The sequence below is a fragment of the Halichoerus grypus genome, chromosome 6 (genome assembly GCF_964656455.1).
Source record: "Halichoerus grypus chromosome 6, mHalGry1.hap1.1, whole genome shotgun sequence".
Taxonomy (NCBI): domain Eukaryota; kingdom Metazoa; phylum Chordata; class Mammalia; order Carnivora; family Phocidae; genus Halichoerus; species Halichoerus grypus.
In genome coordinates, this window is record NC_135717.1 from 22,002,327 (window position 1) to 22,028,475 (window position 26,149).

Genomic DNA, 26,149 nt, shown 5'->3' on the forward strand with positions numbered 1-26,149 from the left:
TTGTTTAAGGAATTCAAATATAAAATATTATATGCATATAATGAGTAAGGTCATGTATGATTATACTGGTGTACCGCTTTTTGACCCTCTCACGCACCACTGCCATGGACCAGATGAGTAGGTCTTGACTATAAACAAAGATGTTGGTGTGCTCTTAATTCCTGAAGATGGGGAGAGATCTGTTGTCAAAGAGCCTATCCCCATCCTCACTCTAGAATTAAGAATGCCCCTGGACATGAGGGCTGACCTTCCCCCTGAGTGCTAATCTCTCCATGCATGGACAACACCTTGCTTACTTAGGTCATTGTGCAAAGACACAGTGATCAATAAAGGTCTGTGAGGAATGCTACCACCAGGCTCCACTGCAAGGTGCTGAGGAATTGGTTCCACCCTCAAACTGTCCCTGGGGGCAAGGATGATGATCTCTTAAATGGAACAATGGCAACGGTGTCATAATCTACAGCATCCATTAAAACAGAACTTTGTTGCTGCTTGGGTCAGAGGCAATGCTTGGTTTACCTTTGTCACAGGTTCTCTTAGGTACAAGCACCAACATCTCAATGAAGCTGAAAGACTTGATTGAGTTTGGCAATTAAACCAAAACACGTTTACACTTCATTCTTCAACTGATTCCCAGGTAGCCTGGAAGGTGAAGCTAATGCTGGAGATCCTGTATTTGTAGTGACATTTGTAGGCATTTCTGTGGTGGTTTTCAGCAGCCTGAACAGATTCCTGGTTAGGGAGGTAGTGGCAGAGGAACAGGGGATTGAGAGTGTGGGTGGCAAGCAGTTAGCTGAAATGAGGGATTGTGGGGTCCAGGCCGGTTAGGGAAGGATGTGAAGCCAGGCAGTTCACAGGCTGAGAAAAAGAGGACAAGACCCTGAAGGCATCAATGGTATTGGAGTGATGGAGAGGGGAAGAGATCGCAGCTGGAGAATTTAGCATTTATGACACGAGGCACTTTTAGGAAATGCTGAGAAGTTCCAGGTATGGCTCAAGTTGTTATACGGGAGACATCACAGTTGTGGGGTTTAAGAACTGGAGGGCTTTTTGTTAGACAGGTCATCCTCATGGACACTGACATTACCCAAGCTGTAGGGGAGTGTCCAGGAGATCAGGGATGTCAGTGATGAGGCTCTAGGGATACGTGGTCAGGCAGCATGGGCTGTTTTTTTGCTTGGCGTTGGAAGAGTTGGTGGGGAAGAACCTTGGGATAAAGTGAGGATGGGAAATATCTAGAGGATAGATTATCTTTTTTTTAAAAATTTATTTATTTATTTTAGAGAGAGAGAGAGAGAGCACGCATGAGCAGCAGGGGCAGAGGGAGAGGGAGAGAATCTCAACCAGACTCCGTGCTGAGTGCAGAGCCCAACTTGATCTCAAGCCCGGCTTGATCTCAAAACCCCAAGATCACAACCTGAGCCAAAACCAAGAGTCAGAGGCTTAACTGACTTTGCCACCCAGGGACCCCTAGAGGACAGATGTTCTAAGCTCTTTGTATCTTATATAGTGGCCAAGAATGGCGGAGCTGTCTGGTGGTATGAACTGCCTTCAAATTTCTGGCTCAAGCTAATACTTTTGCAGGAGTCCAAGAGGTGTTGGCTGCTTCTGACTTTTGCTCAAGGTCTCACTTAGTTAGTGGGTCTTGAAAAACAATATGTTCCAGAAGCAAATGAGGAGGTGGGTTGGGAAGCCACCATGTAGACCCAACTCTTACCTGAATGATACATAAGCACACATCCTTCTGTGGAATCACTTACCTACTCTCCTTTTATGTTTCTGTGGAATTTTGGAGCGATGAAAGCCCCTGATGGCCTCTGAACCCAGAGAAAGCTCCCTTCCTATGGAAATATCTACCACAACTTCTCTTGTACTGATCTAACCTATCTCAGTCCCTCTGGGAATACCAGCTGTGTCCACAATTGTAGTTGTGTTACAGATACTTCCCAAATGGTGAGGGTCTTCCTTTTGGACCTTTGACCTACTCCTAACTACCCACCTTTTTTTTGTGTGTGTGACACTTGTGAGGGAATAATTATTTTAGATATTAACCAAGGATTCTCTGTCCTTCCTTGTCCATTAAGTCAGGGGCTTTTAGTGCTTCTGGGGAGGAATGGTATTACAGAAAAGCCAGTGATTGTATGCTATTTGGGGAGAAGGATCTGGAAATAGCTAAACGACCAATGTAACTCTGCCATGGGAATGAGCAGATCTCAGCAAACACTCTGCATAGACAGTGAACAATGGCCAAGGCAGGAGGGGAGCAGGGTGGCTTGGAGGATACCAGTATGGGTGGTGGACAGTGACGAAGGATCAGATTCACCCTTGGCACTTGGCTCTTCTGCCCCCAGAATGTAGGTGTCCCACCCATCCTGGGAACAAGCTGGGATGGGGCCTTTTTGAATTGCTGAGATTATATTTCTACCACCAAAAAGAAATGGGGCTTAGGATACCACTAAAGATCAGCTGTAGAACCATCCAGAAAGTTCAGTTTGTGGACCGAAATTCTTACCTTTGGGGGACAGTCTGTCAGGAATTCTAATCCTCATGCTTTATTTTTTTTAAAGAATTTATTTATTTATTTATTTGAGAGAGCGTGAGCAGGAGCAGGGGCAGAGGGAGAGTGAGAGAGAATCTCAAGCAGACTCCGTGCTGAACATAGAGCCTGACTTGGGGCTCAATCCCATGACCCTGAGATCATGACCTGAGCTGAAATCAAGAGTCCGACGTTTAACCAGCTGAGCCACCCAGGCGCCCCTAATCATCATGCTTTCAATTAAATTGCATGTGTGCATGTGTACTGACAGCAAATGTTAGAGATAAAGCCATGTTTCCTCAGGGCAACACTGTGGCTCTGTGAGAACTAGGGAGATGAAGTCACTGCTAGTTTTTTAAATGATGGTCCCTGTGATAAGAATGAAGGAGGAGAAGTGTAGCTGAGTAGGGGTTAATGGAGAGAAGAGCAGGGAGGGAGACTTACTTCAGGAGATCTCTCTTAAGGGTGGAATTTCTGAGAGGACTAGATCTTCTACTGGAGAGGACAGGGCCAGGCCATCAAGGCAGAGAAGATTCTGATATCAGGCCAAATCAGCTTGCCTCTTAGTTCTCCTGGAGGTGAGCCACTGAGTGTTAGGGAAGGAGTGGGTGTCAGGATTCTCTTAGGCATGGGGCTCTCAAGGGTGGAGCTGATGGTCAGGGCCCTTGGCCTCAGGAGCTTGGCCCTCATTAGCAGTCTCCGGTGCCCCCAGGCGTGGATTGGAATGGTTTAGACATAAATGCCGCGATCCTGATTGACTTGTCTCCATTGAGTCCATACCTATTAGGGATCTGTTGGTAATTATCCAGCTTCACTTCAGCCCCTGGGGGCCTGTATTCCGCAGCAGTAATGAGTCTGAGCAGCCTCTCTGGCATAATAAACAGCACCGGAACGGGCACAAGGGCACTGGCTTCCTCTCTCAATAGGGCAACTCGGGCTTCAAGGACGATGAAGAGACTCACGATCACAGGCAAGCTTTAATTGCTTTTGTAAAACTGCAGATGAGTAGCAGGCATTGAGATCCCCTGAGCCTCAGTTGAGAAGTGAGATCTTTATTCGTTTTGCTTGTTTAGAAAGTAGTGGGATTAGTCACAACAACAGCTATCACCGAGTGTTATGTGCCAGGCTATGTGTTAAGTGCTTTCTATACATTTTTTTATTTAAAACTTATCACTACCTTATAAGCTAGGGTCTCCTGTCATCCACATTTTATGGACGGAGAAAGGAAAGCTCTGAAGAAGTGAAGTGATTTGCCCGGATGGCAAAGGATGGATCTGGCTGTAAATTTGGGGATGCTGGGCAGGAGTCAGGGGTTCTAGACAGGAGGATATGAGGAGTCTTTTCTGGTTCCCTTTGTCTTCAAGCTTGATGATGGGGTGCTGGTTAAAGGACATGGAGGCAAAGCAATATCTTCATGTATGAAATCTTTGTCACAAGTCTTCCTGTCTCTCCTAAAGGAGAGAAGGCACCAATAAAATCTCCTAAAATCTGCCTGTTGAGCAATCTCCATGTTCATGTAAGTTAGCGGAGGACCCCAAGAGTTCACAACCCCCTAAGAGTAGTAACAAGAGGTCCCAATAACCACACATACAATATCTAGGAAAGAAAGAGACTTTTAAGATAATATATAGATAATATGATTTTTTTAAAGGGAGAAGAAGCAGCCATATGCACCAGTGGTTGGAACGATGTATATAACCATCTGAGTGGTAGAATTCTGGATGAATTTTCCCTTATTTTTGTTTTGTAAAATGAACCTATTTTTAATTTAAAATAATCTCTGAATCAGTTATTTAAAAAACAACAACAACAACCATTAAAACTCTCTCCTAAAAACTCAGCTGGGGGGCGCCTGGGTGGCTCAGTCGTTAAGAGTCTGCCTTTGGCTCAGGTCATGATCCCAGGGTCCTGGGATCGAGCCCCACATCGGGGTCCTTGCTCGGCGGGAAACCTGCTTCTCCCTCTCCCACTCCCCCTGCTTGTGTTCCCTTTCTCGCTGTCTCTCTGTCAAAAAATAAATAAAATCTTAAAAAAAAAAACAAAACTCAGCTGTGGATATAAACCTTTTCAAAGAAAAGTAGAAATGAAATGTAACATCTTTGGTTTTATGGGATAAGCTAAAGCTGGATTCAGGAAAAATAATTGCCTTAAATGCTTTAGCCATTAAACAAGTAAAATGAAAACAAATGAAATGAGTATTGACCTCAAGAATTAGGAAGAGAAGGTCAACAAAATAAACACAAGGAAATCAGGACAGAGCACTTAAAAAAAAAAAAAAGAACAACCAAACTGAGCTAGAAAATCTAAGACCAATAAACATTGATAGCTAACTGGAAGACCTGGTTCTTTGAAACAGCCAGTAAAATAGAGAGACCTCTGGGAAATGTAAGAAAATAAGCAAAATTGAGAATGGAAAAGGAACCAGATGTATGGAATTAGAGGATCTTTTATAAGAATTATCAAAGGATATACAATACATTACAAATGAATTTAAAAATCTGGATGAAATAGCTTCTTTTCAAGGAAGATACAAGTGAATGAAATTGATTAAAGAAAGAAATGGAAAATGTAGATGGACCAGTAACCCTGAAAGAAATAGTAAAAGTTATAAACAAACAAACAAAACTCCACTTCTCTGAAAGTTTCCATGCTCAGATAATTTTATGGATGAATTATTTATTTATTTATTCACTTGAGAGAGAGCATGAAAGTGGGTGAGGGGAGGCAGAGAAAGGGAGAGAGAGAATCTCTCCACACCTAGCAGGTTCCACACCCAGCGCAGAGCCTGACTTGGGGCTTGATCTCACAACCCTGAAATCATGACGTGAGCTAAAATCAAGAGTCAGACGTTTAACCGACGGAGCCACCCAGGTACCCCTTTTTATTTATTTTTAAATTTTTATTTATTTTTTTGTTTAAGTAGGCTCCATGCCCAATATGGGGCTTGGATCAAGATCAAGAATTGCATGCTTTACTGACTAAGCCAGACAGGTGTCCCTATGAATGAGTTTTTTAAAGACATACAAAGAATAAGTCATTTTCAGACTACCTGAGTAGGTAGAACAAACAAAAAGAAGAAAAGTTCCTCAAATTGTTTCATGAAGCTAGCATAACCGATAGCAAAAATCTGATTATAAACATCACAAGAAAGGAATATTACCAACCAAACTTTCTTATGAATACTGATGTAAAAACCCTAAATAAAGCATCATCAAATCAATTTTAACCAAACTGGTTCCAGCACTAACAGTGCAATAAAGCATGATCCAATCAAGCTTAGTCTTGTAATGCAAGGATGGTTTAATATTAGGAAAGTTACCAACACATCTGATTATATTAGTAAGTACAGAGGGAAGCCAGATGATCAACTCTGTAGATTTTGTTTACACAATGGGTAGTCATTAATATGCATTTTTCTTAACAACTCTGGGTAAACTTGGAATAAAGGAGTAGTTCCTAAATATGGTGAAGAATTTCTATCTTAAAACAACTTCCACATTAACTTAAAAGCAAAATACTAGACATAATCTCATATGGTCAAGAGCAAAAAGAGATACCTATTATGATTCTCATAAGATCAGTATGTAATACTGCCAGTTTTAAGCAAAGATTTTCAAAGATAATATTATCTAGCCAGAGACAGTCTGAGTTGTAGCCTCTTCTGGGCTTGCTACTATTTGGTGCCTCTTCAAATCTAATTTAAAAAATGGAACATTTGAATTACACAAGTTGTATGTGCTTGTTGACACAATTAAAACAACTGATGTAATTCAAGCATCTAAAGTAAAATTAATAATCTTTTCTTCCCCTCTACAGACTAATATCCCTAATAGACACTGTTAAAAGTGTTGTGTATTATCTTCCATATTTTCCTTTGCTTATATAAGGAGATGGAAACATATGAGTGCTTATGTAAGTTTTCTTTAAAAAGTGGGGAATATGGTGGCTCAGTTGATTAAACATCCAACTCTTGATTTCTGCTCAGGTCATTGGGGTTGTGAGATTGAGCCCTGCACATGGCTCTGTGCTCAGTGGGAAGTCTGCTGGAGATTCTCTCCACTCTCCCTCTGCCCCTCCCCCCACTTGCATGCACTCTCTCTTTCTCTCTCTCAAAAAAATAATAAATCAATTTTTTAAAAAGTGGGGAGTACAAAAGAAATTGTTCTTCGGCTTGCTTTTATCAGTTATCAGTTTACCATGGGTATCCTTCCAGTTAATACAAAATACATGATTAAAAGTGATGTCTATTAAACATTTGTTCAGTAGTTAAAAAGGAGAGTGTCTGAGGAAGACAATTTACAGCAGTTTTCAGCCTCTGTCTGTCCCCAGCAGTTTGGCTCTGGCCCTGAACTTGCACGCTCCAATATGCAAAATAATATCCCTATAGTTATTTGGACCCACCTTCCTTAGACAGCAGGTTAATGACCATCTTTACCCCTCCTGTACAAATGGCTCAGCATATTTCTTCCAGCCACATAAAAACCTCTCTTTGAGAGTTTTGGTAATGAAGATGGTCAGTACCATTTGAGGCTCCTGGCAGTGCTTTCACTGATGCCCCAGGTGAGTGTTTAGGTGTCTTGCCCCATAATCTGGTTCTGAATCTACTGTGGATGAGGGGGTGGCGAAATAAGCACTCACACACAGTATGTGAAAATGTGGTACAATATTTATGTGCGGTCACTTGTGCATCAAAATTGGCATACTCTTTGACCAGGTAATTTAACATAAAATGATATAATGTAAATAAATAGATTTATAATAAAATAATCACAGCTATGGGTAAGCTTTTCTGGACAATGTATTTACAGTATCAAAAAATTGGAAACAATCTTTATGCTCACCACCAGGAAATATAATTATGGTACATTCATGCAATGGAATTCTATTTGGTTTTTTTTTTTTAAGATTTTATTAATTTATTTGACAGAGAGAAAGAGAGCACAAGCAGGGGGAGTGGGAGAGGGAGAAGCAGGCTCCCTGCTGAGCAAGGAGTGCCAAAGGCAAACACTTAACTGACTGAGCCACCCACACCCCTCTATGTGGTTGTTAAAAGCAATGTTAAAGAGGGGTGCCTGGGTGGCTCAGTCGGTTAAGCATCTTCCCTTAGCCAGGACCTGCTGTCCCTTCCCTCCTCTTCCTGGGAGCCCCCAATCTTAAATCTTTTACCTAAACACTCATCTGAGGCATCAATGAAAGCATTGCTGGGTGGCTCAAATGTTGCTGTACATTGTACTTACTAAAATACCCCTCAAAGAGAGTTTTTAAAAAATTTTTTGTTTGTTGTTGTTGTCGTTGTTTGGGGGGGTAGGGGAGGGGCAGAGGGAGAGAGAGGGAGAGAATCTTAAGCAGGCTCCATGTCCAGTGCAGAGCCTGACATAGGGCTCAATCTTACAACCCTGAGATTATGACTTAAGCCAAAATCAAGAGTCAGACGCTTAACCAACTGAGCCACCCAGGTGGCCCTCAAAGAGAGGTTCTTCCGTGGTTGGAAGGAATATGCTGATGAGCCATTTGTAGAGGAGGGATGAAATGCCAAATCTGTCTCCTCTCATTGTCTTAGTGGCAGGGGATAAGTGGGGCCCTTGATGACTGCCTCCCCGCCCCTCCCCCCTAGAGGGGGGCCCAATTATAGAACAATTAGAGTGAGGCTCCCTGCCTAAGAATAGAGTTCTGGAGGCCACTCCATGGAGAAAGCAAGGATGGCAGGTGTAGGAGAAAGAAGGGAGAGGAGAAGCTTCATCAGATACCCCACAGTCTAGATTAGGCCTATTTGTTTTGTACAGTGGGTTTTTAAAATTGAATTAGTTGCCAGCATTTAAAAAATGGTAACGATATTTTAAAATCCAGATTTCTAGCCTCTTTTGAAAAATCACATTGTTCTGGCACCACTGGTCCCACATCCCTACATTGTAATAATTCTCAGGAGCTGCTCTGGTCCTTTAGTTTACCTACAACTTGATTTGTGTTGTCTTCCCAGGCCCTGTAACATGACTGCCAAGTACAGCTGCATAGATTGTGCACTGCACAACTTCAGAGGGTGTCATTCCCATAGACCAATATGAAGAGTGCCCCCTGGAATTATGCAGTGTGGTGAAAACAGATGGTCCTATTTTATTTGCATTTTGGATCTCTAGATTAGGGATTTTTATATATAATGTGCAATTTTCACAAAAGCCATATTTAAGAAAGTCAAGGATCACTTACATCTCCATATAGTAGCAGTGCTTATTTCTGGCTGGTGGCATTATGGTTCGAGTTTTATTCTCTTTGTGATTTTCCGTGTTTTCACATTTTTCTGCAACAAACATGTATTCCTTCTATAATCAGAGAACAGGAGGGAAGCGACAATAAATGTTACATTGAGAAAAAAGTAAATGAGGTGCCTTGAGATTCTGGCAGGAAGGAGAGCGGAGGCCAGCATTTACTTGCAAGCGAGAGGCTGGAAGCAGGCAGCGAGAGGATTTCTAATGAGGCCAAGAGTCCAGGGAATGCGCCAGAAGGGGGCTGTGATTACCATCTGAATCTAACAGCCTTCTTTAGAAATTACTAAGTGCACAGTGTCCTGGGAACACAGGGAGACACGGAAACCGGCACAAGCAGGGTACATTGCCCTAGGAATGTGGACTGAGGTTTGCTTTCTTTTCTCTCTGTCCGCCAAAAGGAAGTGAACATAGGCTCCGAGCTTGGGAGAACTTGAATAATTGCCAAGCTGTGGCTGGTGAATAAAATTTCAGTTACAATTGTGCTTGTTAATGAAATCCAAGTGCTAGAGCAGGAGACCAGCAGAAGCAGCTCTCTTTTCTGAAAGCACAAACCGGGAAGCTGGTAAGGGTGGGGCTGGGGTGGGTTGCTGGGGAGCACAGTCAGGTGGTCCCCTGGGCTGGAAGTGCTGGGAGCAAGAGTGATTTCAGAAATAAACTGCGTTCAAGTGCGCAAGCTGTAAACCCTTTTGTACTTCAATGACCTCATCTGTAAAATGAGGATAATAATGCCTTCCTCACAGGATTATTGTTAAGAATGAAATGGTGTTACTAATACAAAGTTAGTTTTCCCCCCCCCTTTTTTTCCCCTCAAGTTTATTCAGTATGTCAAATACTGAGAACTTGCAGAAGGCAGACCACTGTGCTAGGCTCTGGGGGGAGGAGTAGACAGAGGGAGAAGATATAGCACTGTATTCTTTATGTATGTAATCTCTTTTGACATTACCATGATCCCATGAGATAAATATATATATATATTTTAAAGATGTATTTATTTATTTGAGGGGGGAGGGGCAGAGGGAGAGGGAGAGAGAGAGAACCTCAAGCAGACTACATGCTAAGCTGAGATCATGACCTGAGCTAAAATTGAGAGTCTGATGCTTAACTGTCTGAGCCACCCAGGCAGGCGCCCCAAGATAAATATTTTTGTAATAACTTCATTTTTAACTTTTCATTGGAAATAATTTTCAGACTCACAGAAAAGTTGAAAAATATGGTAGAGTTCCTATGTACCCTTCATCCAGCTTCCCCTAATATTAACGTTTTATGTAACCATAGTCTGGTTTTCAAAACCAAGAAATTAACACTGGTACGGTTCTGCTAAGTAAACTACAGACCTTACTCGAATTTCCCCAATATTCCCCCCCAGTGCCCTTTTTCTGGTCCAGGATCCCACGTTGCATTTAGTAGTTATGTTTCTTTAGTTTCTTGTCTTTCACAATCTTGACATTTTTGATGAACACTGGTCAGCTGTTTTGTAGGATGTCTCTCGATTTGATTTTGTCTGACGTTTTCTCATGATCAAATTGAGGTTATGCATTTTTAGTGAGAATACCACAGAAGTGATGTGTTCTTCTCAGTGCATCCAACCAGGGGGCTCATAATGTTACTATGTCTTAGAATAACTTTTTAAGAAAATAGGAGAGTTAACTTGCCTGATGTTCACAGTTTGGGACCAAGCAGAATCACTTACCACATAAAAATAGTCTTGGAAGCAGGAAAGATTTATAGATGTCAGAAGTGCAGGATTGATGGGGCGCCTGGGTGGCTCAGTTGGTTAAGTGACTGCCTTCGGCTCAGGTCATGATCCTGGAGTCCCAGGATCGAGTCCCACATCGGGCTCCCGGCTCAGCGGAGAGCCTGCTTCTCCCTCTGACCCTCCCCCCTCTCATGTGCTCTTTCTCTCTCAAATAAATAAAATCTTTTAAAAAAAAGAAGTGCAGGATTGAAATGTAGGTGAGAGATCATGACTGCTCCTGATTTAAGTTGTTCTTTGCATGTGGGTGTGAACTAAGCTAATAAGATCCTTCCGAGAGGAAACAGGGAGTTGTAGGGTCACAGATTCAGTAGCATCAGTCGGCATTAGGAGGTGGAGGGACACCGTGGGGCTGTTGCTTCATCTGCAGGGGCAGCTGTGCTCAGCTGAGCTGGCTGTGGCCATAAAGGAATGTGGGCCCGGTGTGGCCTGATCTTGCAAGTTTTTAAGAGCATCCACTAATCTGGATTCGTATGTGAAAAATGGACTATTATTTTTTAATTATTATTTCCCCCAGTTTTATTGAGATAGAATTCACATATGACACTGTATAAGTTTAAGGTATCAATGTGATGATTTCATAGACCTCTATATTGCAAAACAATTACCACAATAAGGTTAGTTAACATATCTATTATCTCACAGAATTACAATTATGTATGTGCTGAGAACATTTAAGATCTACTCTCTCAGCAACTTTCAAGTATATAACACACTATCGTTAACTATAGTCACACTGCTGAATATTAGCTCCCCAGAGCTTTTTCATCTAACTGGAAGTTTGTTCCTTTGACCAACACCTCCCCATTTCTTCCACCCCTAGCCCCTAGCAACCACCATTCTACTCTCTGTTTCTATGACTTTGGCTTTTGTTTTAGATTCCACATATAACTGAGATCATACTGTATTTGTTTTTCTCTGTCTGACTTATTTCACTTAACATAATGCCCTCGGGCCACATCCATGTTGTCACAAATGGCAGGATTTCCTTCTTTTTTATGGCTGAATAATATTCTGTTGTGTGTGTGTGAGAGAGAGAGAGAGAGAGAGAGAGATTCTTTTTCTGTTCATTTGTTGACACTTAAGTTGTTTCCATGTTTTGGCTATTGTAAATAATGCTGTAAGGAATGTGGGGATGCAGATACCTCTTCAAGATAGTGATTTCATTTCCTTCGGATGCATACCCAGAAATGGAGTTGCTGGATCATATGGTAGCTCTATTTTTAATTTTTTGAGGAACTTCCATTCTGTTTTCCACAGTGGCTTCATCAATTTACATTCCCACCAAAAACACTCTGGAGTTCCCTTTCTTCATATCCTTGCCAGCATTTATTATCTCTTGTCTTTTTTTTTTTAATTAATTTATTTAATCTCTACACCCAGCATGGGGCTTGAACTTACCACCCTGAGATCAAGAGTGGCATGCTCCACCAACTGAGCCAGCTGGGCACCCCTCTTCTTGTCTTTTTGATCCCAGCCATCCTAGCAGATGTGAGGTGATATCTCACTATGGTTTTGACTTGCATTTCCCTGATGATCAATGATGTTGAGCACTTTTTTTCATGTACCTATTGGCCATTTGTATGTCTTCTTTGGGAAAATGTCTATTCAGGTCCTCTGCCTTTTTCTTTCTTTCTTTCTTTCTTTCTTTTTTTGCTATTACGTTGTATGAGTTCCTTACATATATTTTGTATATTAACCCCTTATCTGATATATGGTTTGCAAATATTTTTTCCATTGTGTAGTTTGCCTCTTTATTCTGTTGATTGTTTCTTTTGTTGTGTAGAAGCTTTTTAGTTTGATGTAAATGTTGCAAATGAATTAATTCAAAAACAGTGAGAGCAGCCCTTTATGGGCAAAGCCAAACATGTCTTTTGGCTGGGCATGGCTCACATACCATCTCTGGGCAAGAAGAGCAGAAAGCTGGAAATTATTATATTTGAGGTGGAGGAGGAGAGAGGCCAGCCCCTCAAAGTCAGAAGTCTTGGCCTGCTGGCTGATGTAGCAGATAAGGGCAGCACCCCAGAGGCTAATTGTGGGGGGGCGGTGAGGGGAGTAGTGTAAGGTAGGGATGTCAACACTGCTGAAAGCTGCAGAAAGGGAAACTGTGGCAGACTGCCAGAGGCCTATTCTTTCTCCTTAGTAACAAGATGCTTACATTTAGTGGAGCTCATTGCCACTTGGAATAAAAGACTATTTTCCATTTTCTCTTGTAGATACGTATGGCCATGTGATTAACTGAGTGACTACTGAGATGCAAGAAGTGTGTAGCGTTTTGGGAAAGTCTCCTTAAAAGGTAAGGGACACATGCTTCTTTCCTCCTGTCCTTCCTCTGGCTGCCTGGAATATGGATGTAATGGCTAAGCACAAGCAGCCATCTTGGACCATGAGGTGACTAAAGATAATGGAACATCAGGAGGCTGGGTCCCTGATAACCAAGGAGTTACCAGAGCAATCCTGGACTCCTCCTCTCAAGGCTTCTTACTGTTGCAAGAGATAAATAAATCTCCGTGTTGCTCAAGTCACTAATATTTTGAGGGTATTTGGTTGCATGCATCTTGAGCAAGGAATGAGGAAAGGTCATTTGGAGAAGATAGCAGTTTCTATCTGAGATTAAATCAATGTTTCTCAAAATGGGTCATATTCCACCAGACATCAAGGTCACCTGGTGTGGCCATGTAGGTCCTAAGGGACCACCCAAGATCTCCTAAATCAGCCTCTCTGGAGGTGGATTCCAGAAACTGCATTGAAACTTGTTTCCTGGTGGTTTTTTACACGTTAGAATTTGTGACTTAGAAGAAGGTATGTTTTGGGGGAGGGGGGGATGAAGGAAGTAGAGTATTAACCATTTGCCTAAATCCAATTTGCCTGAAGTGGAAGGTTATTATATGCTGCCCTCCCTGTTGGAGAGTTACACATCCCTGCCCAGTTAAGCTCAAGCAAAACAATGAGATTTGCTTCGGTCAGTCACATGTGAGCAGAAGTGACATGTCTCACTTCTAAGCAGAACCTGTTCATGTTAGAACAATGTTTACCACATTTCGGTAATATTCCGGGTAGGGGCTGTACTATCAGCCTGGTTCCTGGGATGAAGATGACGTGGAGTGTAGCCTCACTCAACGTGTGCTGGAAATGGAGGGTGAGTGAGAAATAACCTTCTGTGTGTTAAGCCACTGTGATGGGTTGTTACTGCAGCAGAACCTAATCCATTCTGACTGGTAGCAATTTATCTATAGACCATTCACCTAGTTGGCTATGCGTATCAGTCTAAGGCCATTTTCTTCCATTGGCCTAAGGAAATTTTTTACTTAATTTTTTATTTCTTTGAAACATTGTCTAAATTTGTACTGTTTCATTCTTTTGGATGTTTTTCCCTCTTCGGCCTGCTAAATAACCTTTCTTTAATGTGTGTTTCTCCCAATAAATATTTTCAGACCTGCTACATTTTGTATAGGATTTACCAAATTTATCCCTTTTGATTATTTTTGTCTCCTTCTTGAATTTTGTTTTGTTTTGTACCGTGCATGCCTGAGTGTATTTCACGAGCTAAAACCAAATTAATATGTAGCCGGCATTCTCTCCTGTTTAAGAAGGCAATGGCATTTTGACAGCAAGGATGAAGACATGAGATAGAATGGTTCAGAATTGTATTGCATTCCACTCTATTTTATTTTTCAAGATACTTAATTCATAAAGGAATTCTGGGATTATGAGACACAATGATACATGTAACATCGCTACCAAATGTATTTATTACTAAATTATAAAACTTTGCAGAAAAGGGCTCCAGACAAGCTAGCAGAAAGTCACTAACGTATTTGAACATTCATTCATTCAATAAATATTTATTGAGTGCCTCAAATCTACCAGGGCGACGGCAGGGATAAGATAGGTGTCTGCCTTCATGGAAGGCAAAGCAGGGTTTAGGGCCAGTAGTACGACTCAGCAATTTACTTCATCCTCCCTCGTGGAGCCTCAGTTTCCCTGTCTGTAAAATGAGGACGATCATAATTCACACGGTCATATGAGAAATGGATGAGCTCATGACACAGAGCTGGCAGAAGGCAAATGCTTAAGGATTGGTAGCCTTGTTGGCATTAGGCAGATGTCTTAGAGGAAGCAGGGACCATGAACAGAGGTTGCTTTTCTAGAGAAAAGTGTAATGGTGGAGGAAAAAAGATGGTGGGGGCCTGAGGGAAAGGGTCATTTGTTTAGCTCAGGACACTCAAGGATGCTTCCCAGCAGAGGGAGAATGGAAAAATATTGAAGACTCAAGAAAAGTGAGACAATAGGTAGGATCAAGCCTGGGAAAACCCAGGCTGGTGTGGAATCCAGGGCTTGGGGACAAAAGTTAGATTCAACCCATGAGGTGGGATGATCTGCAGTGAGCCCCAGGACTAGAGTGCAAAGGTGCCCAGGGATCCTGAGGCAGAGAGGCAGAAGCTGAAGGGCCCCTTGGTCTCTGTAAGGGAGAAGACACTGATGTGGGGTCCCCCACTCCCTGTGGAGTCAACAGGGGCCGAGAGACCTATGGGATGACACTGGCCAGAAATGCTCTCTCCTTCCTTGGCTTTTTAAGAGACTGCCTTCTTCCCCAGTCCCCTAAAATTTCATTTTTAAAGAACTCACATGTTTTCTAACCTGAGAAGCATGACTTTTTTTTTTTTTTTTTTTTTTTTTTTGCCCCAGGCTTCCTAGGAACCTTTTAAAAGCAGGCAGGCTGTCACTCTGTCCCCAGAGTGACTGTGTGGGAGGAGAATCTGGTCAGCTCCCCAGCACTCAGCCCTTTGATGACTTGCCATTTGACCTCTGTTTGAGAAAGGCCAAATGAGTTAACCTGGCTTACAAGGCCCATGGTGACCTGGCCCCCCTTCCTCACCTGCCACACCCCACCTCCCTTTCTCCCCAGAGGTGCCTCAGATTTTCCTATGTAGGAGGTGGGGCACCTGTCCCCAAGCCATACAAGTTTTACAGTGGCATAAAAACTTACAACACTTTGCCTAAGACTGAGACCACCTCAGTTGTCCATCTCCAAGAATGGAGGTGGTGGGACCAAAATTAGAAGGCACCCATTGGCTTCTGTCACTTTATGCTCCAGCCATACATGAAACTTGGCTGGGTTGCTCCAGTAACTAAACGATGAGGGAGATTTTGTGCTGTGCTGGTGCTCAGCCCTGGGTCTTTGTCCATGCTGTTCCCTCTGCCTGGAACATATTTCTCCACCCTTCTTAGCCTGGGTAATTTCTGCTCATCCTTCCGACTGTAACTTGAATGGCCCCTGCTCTGGCAGCCTTCCTGGCTTCCCTCCCCTTTCAGCTCTGCGTCTGTCCTCATTACAATTGCCTGCTTACACATCTGTCTCCTCTACTAGACTGTAGGAATGTTGTGTCCCTGGGCCTGCAGCCCAATTCCGTGCTCCTGGCACAGAGCAGAAATCAATACGTGTCTGTGGAATGACTCACCGAATGAAGGAATAAATGAATGAATTCAGCAGTGGCCCAAAAGAAACAGTGACCAACTCTACCTGCAGGTGGAGGTAGCTGAACAGGCAGACGGGAGTGGGAAGGGCATTTAGGAGCCCCCAGCTGGGAGAAGGAAACAGCTGGGATGCTGGTATGGTTCCTTACCGCCCGAAGGTTTTCACCTTTGTGGCTGGTGAGCCAGCGGTCTTTGAGGCTGAAGTTGATGTAGTTTTGGAATGTATGTGAGGTCCCGAGTCGATGGCCAAGAATTCTTAAGACGTCTTTGGTGCAAAAAGGTGATTTTATTAAAGCACGGGGACAGGACCCGTGGGCAGAAAGAGCTGCTGCACCAAGGTTGTGAGAGGTGACTGATCAAATACTCAGGAGTTGGGGGACGCAAGGAGAAGGGAGGTTTTCAAAAGAACTTTCCTATGCTAAAGAGGACCTACAAGATACTGGAGGCCTTGCCATTGTCAAGTTAAGGTGGGTTTTCCTTCTAGTAAAGCATTAACATGGAGACAGTTGGGAGTTTCCTTCTGGAAGTGAGGTTATTGATAAGAATGCTTTTTTTCTTGTAAATCACTAAGACATTTTATAAACCGAGGGAGCCTCATGTCTTGCAGGACTGTGATCTCTATTAGTTGACCATTTGTTTTTCCTTCCCTTAGCTTTAGGGCAGCCAGGAGTGCCTGAGGCATGTCACACATAGCCCACTTGGGAGTGGGGGGGATTGTGGGGTGTCAGCTTGGGCTTTGCCCTCAGCTTGCCTCTGCTCCCTCATCAAAGTGATGGCCTTTATCAAAATATGGGTGCTGAGCGGTCACCCCATGATTAAATCAAGACCATCAGCTTTGGAGTCAGATTTCTGGAGTTTAAACCCAGGCTTTGCTACTTGCTGGCTGTGAGATCTGGAGCAAGTCACTTAGGGTCCCCTGAGCCTCGGGTTTTTCCTCTGACAAATGGGCATTATGATAATAGCACCCACGCCCTCGCCCTCGAGATGCTAAAAGTGGCAGAAGCGAAGCATTCAAGGGTGCCAGGCACGGAGCAGGGCGCAGGCACTTAGGGATGAACAGGCTGAGAGGCGGGGGTTAGTCGGGTTTGGGGGCATCGGGCTCCCCTCCAGCTCATGCAGCCGGCATGCGGGCGGCCCTCCAGGCCTGGCGCTCGGGCTCTGAACTCCTGCAGCAGAGGTTCTGGGGGATCCAGTCCAACTGGGAGCTGGAAAGGAGGCTTGCGGGCGCGTGGCTTCCGCTGCTTCCCTCCTCCTCTGGTGAAAGCAGCGCTGCCGGCTTACAAAGTGGCCCTTTAAATGGTTTTTATAGCGGCGTAAAAGCACCGGCAGTGCAGGCGGCCAGCCCCTCCCGTGACCTCGGAGCTGGTGGTAAATTGCCTCTCTTGGCAGAGGCGGCTCCGGGGGGAGCGTCGGGATCGATAGCCGAGCCTGGCCTGCGGAGGGGCGCGCTGGGCGGGGCAGCTCGCGCCCGATTGCCGGCCCTGCGGTGGGGTGTGTGTGTGGGGGATCGGGGTGGACTGGACAGGCAGGGCTGAAGCCAGGCCACCGAGGCCCCATCCTGCCTGGGAGGCTGGGGTCTCTGGGTACTAGGAATCCTGGGGATCAGAGGGAGTGTGTTGGGGGGTGAGGCAGGCAGAGATGGCACTGGATCCTGGGCGTGAAGGGAGGCTCTAGCCCGAGCCCGAAGCAGCCCCCACTGTCCCCTTCCTGCCCAAGGGCCATGGAGGGGCTGGTGTCAAATTAGGAGGCTGTCCTAATAAGATGGTGATTGCAAGCGTCAGCCCTGGCAACAAGTCTAGGTGTGTGATTCCACCTTTGCCTCTGTGACTTGGAGGAAATGACTTCACTTCCAACCTCCCTCCCTTATCTGCAAAGTGGAATGATAAGGTAACCCCGCAAGTTGATGTGTTCTCACAGGTGTGGCTGGTACAGTTCCTGTCCAGTCTGCTGGGGTCTGAATGCTTGTGCCCCCACCCCACTCATATGTTCAAGTCCGCTACCCCAGGCGGAGGTATTAGGAGGTGGGGCCTTTGGGAGGGGATTGGGTCACGAGGGAAGAGCCCTCTGGGATGCGATTAGTGCCCTCGTGAAAGGCCCTAGAGCGTTCCCTCTTTCCTTCCAGCCTGTGAGGACACAGCAAGAAGTGGGTTGTCTGAACCAGGAAGAGGGCTCTCACCAGACACCAGCTCTGCCGGTGCCTTGATCTTAAACTTTACAGCCTTCAGAGAAAAATAAATTTCTGTTGTTTATAAGCTCCCCCAGTTTATGGTATTTTTGTTACTGCAGCTGAAGGGACGAAGACACAGTCTTATGGCCATGGAGACATGACTAGTTGATGGCTGCAGCCTCCACCTAAGCGTGGATAGCCTCAGCCTTTGCTCTAAGAGCTACCTAATCAGATTGGGCTCAGGATGAAACCTAGGGTCCATCACTGACCTTGGACCTTGGTAGACCAAGGGCTTCAAGCTACATCACAGTTACACCCTCTTAGCCTCACCTAAGAATGAATAACCCTGCACTTATTACCCATAAGCGTGTTCCAGCTTTCGCTGCACTAGGGAAGTTTATGTCAGCCAGTAGGTTTACGCGTATATGTGCATATCTTCTCAGACGTTATTTAGAGGAGGATCATGTACATGAGGACACTTCATCTGCAGAATCTAATGAACATCATCAGATACTTACTTAAATGGAAACTTTGGTGTATTGTTTGCCTGTTAGGACCTATCATGAGGATGTAATAGCTCATCAGGTTTTGAAAATTAGATGAGAAAATATATGTAAAGTACTTGGCACAGTACCTAGAACGTGGCATTTGCTCAGTAAAAGTTAGCTAGCACTAATATTAAGATACAGAGACTGCAGCCCATAGGGTGTGAGCATGCATCAGTGTTTAGTTAGGATTAGTTTCTGCTGCATAAGTAGAAACTACTCTGCTTGATGAGGCCATGGCCATGCCTGACCCACTTCCCTTCCAGTCCCACTCTCCCACCCCCCACCCCCACCCATGCAGGCTTTTCTTGGGAGCACAGCTAGTAAATGACCGTCACGTAAATCCTTGTTTTGAGGCCGGCTTGTGGGGAACCCCTTCTAGGACAACCAGCCCCCCTACTCACTGTTATTGGGACCAGTCAGATTCTAACCCAGTTCAACCGATCAGAATTCAGTCGCAATCTTATCCTTGCTGGTCATGCTCACATCAATAGCAGCTAACATTTGTACCAGTCACTACAACAATTGCTTGACATATATGAACTGATTCCATCTTCCCAGTAACTCTATGAAGTGGATACTCTTGTTATTCACATTTGCAGGTGAAGAATCTGAGAACCAGAGAGGTCGAGTGACTTGCCCAAGTTACTTACAGCTAGTAAGTCATAGAGCCTGAATTTAGACCTAGGCAATTTGGCTCTTAGAGTTTGGGTCTTAACGGTACACTCTGTAGCCAATCACTAAAGGCACCCAGGAGAGTCAGGCAGGGTATGTAAGGTAGGGGACTGGAATATTCAGGATGGCTTCTTCATTCACACGTAGGTACCTGGGCTGGGATGGCTGAAAAAGCTAGATGCTGGCTGGCACCCCTGTCTCTCTGTCTCTCTGTCCGTCTCTCTCTTTTCATGTGACCTCTCCTTCTGGCTAGCTTGGGTTTCCTCACAGCATGGAAGTTTCAAGGTAATCTGACTTCTTACATGGAGGTTGGCTTCCACCCAAGTGTGCAGTCAGAGGCTATTCTCCCTCTTAAAGGCTAGACCTAGACTGGCACAGCATCACTTCTGCCAAAGTCCATTGATCAAATCAGTGATGGGTCAACCCAGCTTGAAGGAGAAGGGGAAAAGACCCCATCTTTCTGCTGGAGGAGTGGCCAAGAATTTACTTTGCCACAGACTATGATGTAAGAAAGATATAAAGGTTTATTGTTAAACTACTAGGCTGTTGGGACTGTTTGTTACAGTAGCTGGCCTATACCAACAGATATACCCTCTCATAACTCAAGTGTAGGGGCTCATTTACATCTTCCCTCCTGTAGAAAGGAGTCCCTTCTACAAGGAGCATCTAGTAAATGAAGCAAAATTGAGAGAGAATTGAAGACACTGTACAAGGAATAAGCTCTGGTTCTTATGAAGACCTCCTTTTTCTGATCTTCCAACTCCTTTTTACATGAAAGGAAAATAAGTTCAAGCAAGAGATATAGGGACTCAGATTTAGTTCAAAGGAAGATTTTATTAAGGAAATCAAGCTGGTAGTCAAAATGATCTACAGCCAGACTGGACTGTCTTGGAAGTAATGAGCTTCCCATCACTGAGAGGTGTTTGAGCCAAGGCTGGTGTCACTGAGATGTTGGAGGAAGAATCCAGTCATCATTGCTTCCATCCCCCAGACGAGTTTATACCCAAACCCTGTGAGATCCCAGTTTGGTGGGAAACTTTCCCATCCCAGAAGACCACCTGGTTAGGAATCTAAGCTCTACAGCATATTGAGCAGGCAGCTAAGGAGCATGAACATTCATCTTTCTAGAAAGTTCCAAGGCCAGGTAATAAGAAATTGGTCCTTGGCATTTGATAGGAATAATGTATTTTATGAAAGTCTTTTATGGTCTACTGTGAATTTCTCTAGAATAGGAACAGTGCCTTAAACATGCTTTGTTCCTTCCTCTCTGCCCCTTATCCCCAACATCGAGTGCTTCAGCATGACCTGCCATCCCTATCTCCAAAATATACCCGGCATGTGTCCACTTCTTGCCATCTTCCCTGCCTCCACCCTGGTGTAGCCCGCCATCATTTCCTACCTGTAGTACTGTACCAGTCACCAAACTGACTTGACCATGTGTTCATCTCTCCTCCCACAATCCATTCTGTACACTTGAGGCTGAGAGATCATTTCGACATGAACCATGTACTCTCCTGACTAAAACTCTCCAGTGGTTTCCCATGGTGCTTAGAATAGAGTCAGAATTCCTGCTATGACTAGAGGCTTTACAGGTTGGGACTTTTCATGTCTCATTGACTTCATCTCCTACCCTGTTGTTTTCACAACTTAGGCTCGGCCACACTGGCTTTCTTCCAGTTATTCACACACACCCAGCACAATCCCTCTTGCTTCTCCTCTGCATGGAATACTATTCTCCCCCGTCATCTTGTTGTCATCCTTACCCTGCTCAAGGTCACCTCATCAGGGGACCTTTTCTGATCAGCCTGTGTAAGATGGAGACCCCTGGGGTTCCTGGGTGGCTCAGTCAGTTGGGCATCCAAATCTTGATTTCAGCTCAGGTCATGATCTCAGTGTTGCGGGATCAAGCCCCATCAGGCTCTGTACTCAGCACGGAGTCTGCTTGAGATTCTCTCTCTCTCTGTCTCTCTCCCTCTCTCCCTCCCCCTACTTGTGCTCTCTCTCTCTAAAATAAATAAATAAAATCTTAAAAAAAAGAGACTCCTCATCATTCTCCAGCTCCCTACACTGCCTTAATTTCCTTTCTATCACCAATTTATTTGCTTAGTTATTTGTTTATCTTACGTCTTCTCCCATAAAATGTTATTTCCACAAGATGCCTGGGTTATCTTGCCTTCACATTGTATCCCTAGAGCCCAGAACAATGGCTGGCACAGAGTGAGCACTCAAGAAGTATCAGTGAAATGCATGAGAAAACGAGCAAATATTTGGAGCTCCCTCAGCCTCTAGTGCAGAGCAGGCAACCACTGACTTTGTCGAGGGACTGAACGGATTCTGAACTGGCGGTGGCTTCGAGTTGTTGCCTGTGTTATGGGTCTGTGTTTCAGTACCTGCAGCATGATGATTTCATTCTTCAGAGGGGTCTTCGAAATCCAAGAGAGAATGATGTGGGAAACTGCAGGTTGGGGTCAGGCCACGAGGGATACTGCCCGGCTCTGTCCTGAGCTTCCAAAGATTCTTCCACCTTCCTCCTCTCTGGAGCACCTCACTCCCACATGAACGTCTGATCCAGCAAGGAGCCGGTGGGCAAGTCAGTATCTTCAAGGCTTAGTTAAAACACCATCCACACTCTGAGTGTATTGGCATGCTCCCGAAAGGACAGACTCTCTGGGTGGATATAACACGTAGTCAAGGATGTCTTAAGTGCTGGTGTTTGGATAATATTGCGAGACATGAATTTGTATTTTCTCCTTTTTCCTTTCTCCTATGCAGGCAGGTGGCAGGCTTGGTGTTTGATTGTTTCGGGGGAGGAATGTGTCAGGGCTGGAGGCAGAAGTATCCCCCGAGATTTCTGTTGTTGTTGCTGAAAGCCTAAACATGTTGAGGATAGGTTTGTGGGAGGAGGCACACTGGCTTGGAAGACTCAGGAAGGAGAGAGACTAAAAAAAAAGAGAGATCCCCTGGGCTGGGGTAGGTGAGAAAGGCCAGTGGGGCCCCAGAGCAGTGGGAAGGCAGAGCAAGCCCAGGGAGAAATGGGTACATGATGTGTCCGTGGACACAGAGTGTAAGGACCTGCCACGTACCCCATGTCCCACCCCTGGGGTGGAAACAGCGCAAGCAGACCTGAAAGCACCACACAGACGGAACGATGGAACTCTCGGGGGGTAACTGATGGCTGAAGATCCCGGGCCCCACGCCTTGGCACTGCACAAAGCCCCAGATCCTTGACAGCATGGTCTGGGCCGAGCCCGGGGGCCCTGAGAAACTGAGGCGGAGGTTCCCGCCAGCACTGCGAGACCCGGAATGGGGAAATAGGCTGGTTATTGAAAAGAGAGAGATGTGACCATTTGCGCATCCCTGACTTCTGAGACAGGGATTCATATCCACCCTATATTTATTACTGATGGGCTGAGAGAGCAGCGTGAGAGAGGAAATGATCGATGAGCGCGATGACCGCCTTTCTGGATGACAGAGGGGGTGGCTGAGTCTGTACTTGGTTTCCAGCTTGTCCTTGAGGAGTTCCAGAGCGGCTGCTTCCCCCGGGCTTCTGTATTCACAGTTACGGAAGCAATCCGTGCCTAATGATGCCATACGCACCATCACACCTTCTTTGTGTAAATAATGTCTGATAAAATGAGGTGTGAGCCTGCTGCTGCAAAGAACACTTAGCTGTTAAATGCTTTCCTTTCCACTCCATTGGCTTCCCCTCTTTATAGTGATTCCAGCAGAGCGTTTGTGTCGTATCTGTTTCCTGCCAGCTGGTGGTTTCCTCATCTTTGCTCTGAAGGGAGACCCACAGGGACCTCCCCAGGCCCACCCAGTCCCCGAGGCCCCGGCCTCTGCTTGGCTCAGGTGTCACCACAGAAAATGCAGGGCGAGGCCTCTTGTCTCTTTCCCTCTGTTCTTGGCCCAGAAGCTTCTTTTCCAGCTGAGGCAGTAACAGTTCCTCGACCTGGGTGTAGCTGCTGGTGTAGACCCCTGAAGAGTCGAGGGGCATAGCCTGGGGGGAGAAGCTTTCCTGTCTTGCAAAGAGGGTGTAGGATGGCGAGGTACAGCTAACCTAAGGACTTCCGGTGACTTCTAAGGAGGATGGTGAAAGACGAATACTGAAAGTAATGTTAATACTAATAGTAATACTGGTCGTTAATCTTTACTGAGCTGTTTGCTATGTACTGAGCACTGTACTAAGAACTTAAATACATTCCCATTTAGCCTCATCCCGGCCCCATGAGGTAGGTCTTGAGTAGGCAGTATTGATCAGAGGGGAATCCGCTTACAGGAGGAGATAAGATATTGTGGCTGGTGAGCAGAAGTAAAATGAATTATGTGGTACATTTGGGAGAAACCATAGAGGTCAACTCTGTGTTGTTTGGAGAAAGACAAAGTAAGGAACTAAGGCATGAGGAACAGTGGAATGTTTTTTCGTTCTCTGGCCCCACAAGTGGATTTTAACCAAGTAGAATTTAGGTCCGTGAAGACTGAATCCACAAGGCACCACTTCCGGTTGCCCTGGTAATAGGACTCTCGCTTTAGGATAATAACATTATAATGAGAAAATGCAAATGAAATAATTAATTAGAGAAAGAGCTGTGTGTGGCCCAGTGAGTGCCACCTTGGGGACGACAGATCATCGATGAAGGCAGGAGGGAGAACATTTGTGCTAGATACAAAAGCTACCTGGAGAAAACGGGTCATGGCATGTATCTGGTTTCTCCCATGGACTTTGGTGAAAAATGGAACAGATAGTAAGTCATGCAGCTGCTTATCCACATTGGCTTCCTTTTCTGCCATTGGCTTTTCCTATTTATAGCTGCCTAGAGAAGTGTTTTCCTGGGACATGGTGAAAGATCATCTTCACGGTGACCCATGCATGGCTCTGTACTTGGCTTTGGACCCTGGGGTCATGGCTGACCTGGGATCTGAATGGGCAGCACAGAGTCAGCCTTTGCCTCTGCAGGCAGGTAGGCTCAGGGCCACCACCAGATAGTGATTTTAACAAACTGCTGTTTCGATTTTTCTTCCTGTCCTTACTACCAGAGGGTTGGGCATGCCCCAATGGAGTAATGGGAATTCACCAAGGGGTCAGAAGTTCTGGCTACTGATGTTACTGTATAGATGAGGAAATTGAGGCTCGGAAAGCCTAAGTAATATGTGCGCCAGAGCTGGTTAGAACCCAAATGTTTCTGACTCTAGTCCAAGCACATCATTCCCTTCAGCCTCTTATGCCCCTTCTTAAACTTCAAGAGACCCAGTGGGGCAAAGAGGATATAACGGATTGATTATTTTTTAAAAAAATGGTCACAGTCCTTCCCTTCTCTGAATCCTTTTGCCCTGCAAGGTGACCCGGAAGTTCTTTCTTTTTTTTTTAATTTTTTATTGTTATGTTAATTACCATACATTACATCATTAATTTTTGATGTAGTGTTCCATGATTCATTGTTTGTGCATAACACCCAGTGCTCCATGCAGAACGTGCCCTCTTTAATACCTATCACCAGGCTAACCCATCCTCCCACCCCCTCCCCTCTAGAACCCTCAGTTTGTTCTTCAGAGTCCATCGTCTCTCATGGTTCGTCTCCCCCTCCGATTTCCCCCCCTTCATTCCCTGAAGTTCTTTCTATCAAGAGGCACTTCACGCTGGAGACTGGGCTGGCCTGGTTACTAAGGATGGAAGTGATGGTGTGTCAGCTGTGAGCCCAGGCCTCAGGGGGCTCTCGTAGGCTTGCATTCATCTCTTGGAACCCTGTCATTGCCATGTGAAGTAGGACAGGCTGGTGTGCTGGAGGACGGGGAAACCCCAGAGCAAGGCTAAGCACCCCAGCTGATGGCACATGCAGAAGATCAGCCAGTGACGGCCCCAAGCAACAGAACAGCTCAGCCAGCCCAGGGGCTCGGGAGCAACCTAAATGTTTACTGTTTGATACCCCTTAAGTTCTGTGATTATTTGTTACACAGCCCTACTGTGGCGATAAATAACGAACACAGAAAGCTATGGAGACTCCATCCTGGAAAGATGCCCAATAGAATATTGGACAGCAGGATGGCCAAGTAGGTTTGGCAGGTCACAAGGGCTCTAGGAATCTGAAACCCTGTGAGGATTCTGCACTCAGAGATGGATAGAAAAAAATAGATATTATGCAGTACCATCCTCAGGGACACTGCCCTTGGAGAAAGAAAAAGGAAACCAACATTCTGCACCAAGTAGTCTGTGTTCACTGTTCCATTTTGTCCTCACCGCTACTCCCAAGGACACCATTTCACAGCCGAGGGAGGGGAGGGGGCGTGCTCAAGGTCACACGGCTAGGAAGTGACAGAGTGGGGATTCTCAAGCAAGCCCGATGGACCCCAAAGACTGTCTTCTTCTCCATCAATTCTGTCTTTGCCACTGAGTCACGGAGCATTATTTATTTATTATGCTGGGCCCTGCGCTCGGCCTGGGATTTTCTGGTTGAAGGGAAGATAGTCTCTGTCCTCAGAGAACTGGAAGTCCATGGGAAATAAGGTATTTTGGGTGCCATGAGTCAAGTCTATTCAGAGTGTGGTTCCTTCCCAATAGAGAAATGCTGGGTCAGAGGGTTGTGGATTTAGGTAATGACTAATGCATGATGGTTTCTAATAACTCAATGCCTTTGCCTCCACATCTTATTCCTCATCCTGACATGGGCTTGGGATTTGGACCCTGGTTATGGATTTAAGGCAAGACTGAATGCAGGGCTACTATTTTACTCGGTT

General features: G+C 45.1%; 1 protein-coding gene across 3 annotated transcripts in view; it reads left to right on the forward strand.

Annotated features, from left to right (window-relative positions):
• Nucleotides 1–26,149, forward strand: part of USP31 (ubiquitin specific peptidase 31) — a 215,662-nt gene that overhangs the window by 149,193 nt on the left and 40,320 nt on the right. For all 3 annotated transcript variants that reach the window (XR_013448820.1, XR_013448821.1, XR_013448822.1), the window contains exon 17: nucleotides 12,769–12,848. The gene's annotated coding sequence lies outside the window, so the exon portion shown is untranslated. The remainder of the gene's footprint in view (nucleotides 1–12,768; nucleotides 12,849–26,149) is intronic.